Consider the following 5,799-nt stretch of genomic DNA (forward strand, 5'->3'; position numbering starts at 1 on the left):
ACTCTAGGCGTTCTGACCCACCCGGGGATTGGCAACCCTAGAGTGGGGGCAGTCTTCGAGCATCTCTGAGCATCTAAGAAGGGCAGTCTCTGAGAGTGCACGCGTCATCCCCCCCCTCAGCTTTCCTGGGTGGGGGTGGCGGGTGGTTGGTGCGTGCACTCGGAGCCTGCCCTCCCTTGCTGCGGAAGCCTTCCACAGCAAGGGAGAGCAGCCTCCAAGCACTTCCAAGCGCCCCTGTGGTCGTGTGGTGCTTACCAGGCCTACTTGGATGTGCTGGCCCTGGGCTAGCCCAGTCCTGCCAGGTCTCAGAAACTAACCATGGTCAGTTCTGTTTGGGATTGGGACTGGAGAACACTGAGGAAGTCCAGGATCACAGTGCAGAGACAGGCAATGGCAAACCACCTCTGAATGTTTCTCTTTTTTTTTTGCCTTACGGCATCGCCATAAGTCAGTTGTGACTGGACAACGGAAAAAAATAATACACAAGGGACCAGTAATATCGTTTTCGTCAGCGTACATGTTAACTGGACGGGCGCAAGTGGATTTATGCTTGTGTTGCGGAAACTCTGTAGCGATATTCATATGCGAATGCCTTCTAATTGTATGCTTATTTAACCTTCCTCTTGCTAAGAATGATGGTCGAGCCGCGCAAATGCGTGAGGGCGGCAAATCCCCTGCCGCCCTTCTCGAACCTCACTGCAGAACGATAATTGCAAGCCATGCATTTTGGAGAGGACGCCTCCATTTCAAAAGCTCTCTTTGCAACTAGAAAGCTGGATTCTTCCTTTCGTGCTCTAAATCCAAGCTGATATGCTGCCTCCTTCAGCCCCCGGGTCTGCATCACTGCTAACAATGGGCTCCTGGAAGCCTGCAAGGCCCCTCTGGCTCATCCGCGGTAGGTTTTTATTTAAAATCTAAGCACACCGATCTCTGCTCTGCGCTGGCTGCAAAACAACTCCTTTCCCCTAAAGGGAAGTCCTTCGATGTACAGTAGTAACAGCTCCTGAGCTGTATAAACAACTTCACTCAACCAAGCTCTGGCTGAATCAGAGGCTGTCAGTGATAACTCCCTTAGTGAGGAGGCAAGGGAAAGCAATGCAGCTAATTCAACAACACTTCTAGGTGTTGAATGTGTTTAAAGTATTACTAAGGCAGCTGGGGAGGAAAGGCGGCGGGGTGTAGCCTGATCTTGTGAGTACTGAGATATTGGGTTAATACAGCAGAGTTTTGCCCGGTCATAGAAGCGTGAGACTGAGTGCAGTAAATAAATCTCCCAAGAAGTGTATTGCAAAAGGTGAAAACTTAAATTTATTCAGGTAGATCCAGTTAGGGTTGCCAAGTCCAAATCAAGAAATATCTGGGGACTTTGGGGGTGGAGCCAGGAGACATTGGGGGTGACAAGCCAGGAGCAATGGTGTGACAAGCATAATTGAACTCCAAGGGAGTTCTGGCCATCACATTAAAAGGGACAGCACGCCTTTTAAATGCCTTCCTTCCATAGGAGATAATGAAGGATAGGGGCACCTTCTTTTGGGGCTCATAGAATTGAACCCCCTGGTCCAATCGTTTTGAAACATGGGGGGTACTTTGGGGAGAGACACTAGATACTATACTGAAAATTTGGTGCATCTACCTCAAAAAACAGGTCTCCCAGAGCCCCCGATACCTCCAGATCAATTCCCCATTATACCCTATGAGAATCGTTCTCCACATAGGGAATAATGAAGTGCTCAGCAGACATTTCCCTCCCTCCTCCCCCCATTTCTGGCGACTCTGAAGTGAGGGATTGGCCTCTCTACTCACAAGTTGCTGCCAACTTCTTCAAAGTAACACAGACACACCATCCCAAGAGGAAGCCTTTCAATCAGAGACTGAAGCCTCCGGAGGTGGAAAGGCACATGGTCCTGTGGGCGTGGGGCTTCCCTCCACTGGCCAGCTGACTGGGGGCAGGAAGGAGCCTGGGAAAGCGGAAGAACCCCCGCTGGGACCTGGGGATTGGCAAGCCTAGATCCAGTTCACATTCAGGTTGGAGTCAGAAGGAGAGAAACAAGCCGCATCTCAAGAGCGCTTTCCCTATCACAAATAGCTAGCTTGTCTGGCATCATGTGTGTGGGAAGATGAGGGCGTGGTCTTTACAGGGGAGACCTGCAGAGACACGTGTCTCCGTGGAAGGCCATGTAAGAGATGGAGAGGACAACTGCATATTTGAACATCACTGTCCGTCTCACACAGGCGCTTCTACCGTTTTCTTTTGAAAAACTGCAACAGAAAGAGGCCTGTGTATTTCAGTTTTTTCTGGGCTTTGTGACACACAGGGTGGGAAAGGGGTTACTTGAAAATATGAGGGGTTTTTTTCCCCAGAGAAGGGAGGCAGGGGGCAGTCTGAGGACAATGGCTTTGACTCCAGCTTTGCTCCAAGCTTTTAAATAAAAATGCCAGCAGCACAGAGGACCCAGGATGTGACTTTTCTACCCCACCCCCAGCTTTGAAATGTTTGAAACGTTGGACGTTTCAAATGCAGAGTTTCAAAAATACTTCCTCCATACTGGACTACATATCCCAGTGGCCTCCTCCAGCTATCCCATTGGCTACCAGCTGTTGCCATTCTGCCAGGAGTTTGAAGTGCTGCTTCTGATAAGTGCTTATGTGCATGCTGAAAAGACAAACTGGGGGTGGTGGGGGAGAAGTCCACTGTCCCATTCCCTTGCTGGTGCATCTGATTCATCAAGGATGGGGTGAAAGCCCATTAATGCAGGTTAAGGGGGTAAGTCTATAAGGTTTTGCCCAGGTTCATAAGAACAGAAGAGAAGCCATGTTGGATCAGGCCAATGGCCCATCCAGTCCAACACTCTGTATCACACAGTGGCCAAAAAAACCAGGTGCTATCAGGAGGTCAATCAGTGGGGCAGGACACTAGAAGTCCTCACACTGTTGCTCCCTCCAAGCACCAAGAATACAGAGCATCACTTGCCCCAGACAGAGAGTTTCAACAATACACTGTGGCTAATAGCCACTGATGGACCTCTGCTCCATATGCTTATCCAATCCCCTCTTGAAGCTGTCCATGCTTGTAGCTACCACCACCTCCTTTGGCAGTGAATTCTATGTGTTAATCACCCTTTGGGTGAGGAAGTACTTCCTTTTATCAGTTCTAACCCGACTGCTCAACAATTTCATTGAATGTCCACAAGTTCTTGTATTGTGAGAAACGGGGTAAAAGTACTTTGTTCTCTAGGTTCAATCACATGGGTCCTTAGGTTGGTTACAAAGAGGCTTTTAATGACGAGGCCTGAAGCAAACATGAATGGCATGCATTCGCAAGACCAGGTCTTGCCAGACTGAATTGGGCTGGCTGGCTGGCCCCTGGCACTTATAGATTACGGCCAATACTCCCTCTAAGCTGCGGAGTCTTGTGAGCAAAAATTCTACTTTGTGAGCTACTGGCATTAAAGCTGTGAGCTATTGCATAACTTAGCTTGCTTGGGGGGGCTTATGAGGCGGAGGCTAAAAACTGTGAGCTAGCTCACAATAACTCAGCTTAGAGGGAACACTGGTTACGGCATAATGGCTCCCCTTCTTTCTGTGCCCACTAAAAGACTTTTGAATGAATGAAAAGTTCTTTTCCCAGGCCTTGGTGTTGCCCTCATTCAAGGTCACATCCCCCACACTCCAGTCCAGTTGTTTCCTATTAGCTGTGTCTCCCCGTGCTCTTCTTCCACCTGCTGGCCTGGAGCATCCCACAAAATACCAAATGGCTACAAAAAGCAATGGGGTCAGTATTTGTGACTACACTTGCAATATAGAGTTAGTACATCTTATAAATACAATGACAATAATATGATCAGGGCTTTTTTTGTAGCAGGAACTCCTTTACATAGTAGGCCACACACCCCTGATGTAGCCAATCCTCTTGGAGCTTACAGTAGGCCTTGTACTAAGAGCCCTGTAAGCTCTTGGAGGATCGGCTACATCAGGGGTGTGTGGCCTAATATGCAAAGAAGTTCCTGCTACAAAAAAAGCCCTGGTGATAATAATGGAGCATTAACAAACAAAGGAACCAATACCGATAAAAGTAAACAGGGGTAATTTTGTAGAAAAATAGGTGGTGGAGCTCATCCAGGGATTGTTATGCAGGTGCGCCTACTATTCAATGGACAAGGTGGGAAGGAGGAGGTGGAACTCTCAGAAAGGTACAGGAGCTGTGCTCCTGTGAGCTCCCGTTGAATCTGAGGCCTGAAAGTAACAGCTGTAACTGTCAGGGACTTGTTCCTGACATGATCAGAACTCTGTTCCAAACCCCCCCCCCAATCCCTGGATCAATTAGAAGCGGGGCTGCACTGCATCAAACAGCACAGGTGATCGCAGCCTGTGTGCAGAAGAGCAAAAGTCCAGTAGAGCCTTAAAGAATAACAAAATTTGTGGCAGGGGATGAGCGTTCATGAGTCACTGCTTATCTGAAGAACTGAGCAGTGACTTGGGAAAGCTCCTATCCGGCCATAAATTTTGTTAGTCTTTAAAGATGCTACAGGACCCTTGCCCTTTTCACCTCTTGCCTGACCCAGTCAATACAGGGAACAACAGCAGATGTAGTTTCCAAAAATCAATTAACGAAACAGCTAAACTGGAGCCCATTCAAGCTCTTTAAAGTAATTTTGTCCCACAGCTTTGCTCTATGGTACCAAAGCTGCCTTGCCCCTTGTCCTTGCCTTGCCCCTTGTCCTATCACTATGGGACTGCCGCAGAAAAGACCTGGGCTTGCTCCATCGCCAGACTGTATCTTCTAGAATGAGGAGACAGCTAGGAGACTGTACTGTGAGGAGTGTAGCAGCTGCACAGTGCGTGGAAAGAAATTCTCTAAAAAATTGTTTGTAGGGCTTCTAGGCCTCCCACTGTGGTGCTACCATGCCAAGAAGCTTACAGGGCTCTTAGTACAGGGCCTACTGTAAGCTCCAAAAGGATTGGCTACATCAGAGGAGTGCAGCCAAATATGCAAAGGAGTTCCTGCTACAAAAGAAGCCCTGCTCACACATCAACACATGAAACTGCCTTCGACTGACTTAGACCCTTTTCCCATCAAAGTCAGTATTGTTTACTCAAACTGGCAGCAGCTCTCCAGGGTCTCAAGCTGAGGTCTTTCCCATCAACTCCTACCTGATCTTTTTAACTGGAGATGCCAGGGATTGAACCTGGGACCTTCTGCATACAAAGCAGATGCTCTGCCAGTGAGCTACAGCCCCCTGTTCTCCTCCTCCATGTGATAATTTGTGGTCCTTCTATGCTCCATTTATGTCACTTTGATGAATAAAATGCATTTTGAAATCTGTCTTTGCAGCTGCCAGACTGTTGAGTCTTTGCTAATTGTTTTCCATTTCTCCTATTCTCTGTTTAATTTAAATCCCCATTTATTTATTTAAACATTTATATCATACCCTTCCATCTTATAACAAGATCTCCAGGGTGGCCGACATGGAATATATATTACACCTAATAGGCTAACTTGTTTCTTCTAATGAACTCCTTTCCTGAACACTGTTCATAATTATTTTGGGGGAAAGGTTTGAGAGACCGCATTTTAAGAAGAAACATGATTGACATTTTTGGTCTAACCTTTCCGGCAGCCCTTCCCTGCATCTTCACACCAAACCCGTGAAGTCTATTGGGCTGAAAGAGACTACCTGGTCATCCTTTCTCATTTATTTGTGAGAGGGGATTTGAGCCCTGGATTTACACTGCACTGGCTCTGTGTTCACAGCAGTTATGTCAAAGAGAGTTTTCGGGCAGAATTTCATATTTCCAGTT

At 47.6% G+C, this 5,799-nt stretch overlaps 1 non-coding gene across 1 annotated transcript; it reads right to left on the reverse strand.

Annotated features, from left to right (window-relative positions):
- Window positions 1–5,165: 5,165 nt before the first annotated feature.
- Window positions 5,166–5,238, reverse strand: TRNAT-UGU (transfer RNA threonine (anticodon UGU)). The gene has a single exon. It is a non-coding gene; the product is annotated as a tRNA-Thr (tRNA).
- Window positions 5,239–5,799: the final 561 nt, after the last annotated feature.

This window comes from Heteronotia binoei, chromosome 16 (genome assembly GCF_032191835.1).
Source record: "Heteronotia binoei isolate CCM8104 ecotype False Entrance Well chromosome 16, APGP_CSIRO_Hbin_v1, whole genome shotgun sequence".
NCBI lineage: Eukaryota > Metazoa > Chordata > Lepidosauria > Squamata > Gekkonidae > Heteronotia > Heteronotia binoei.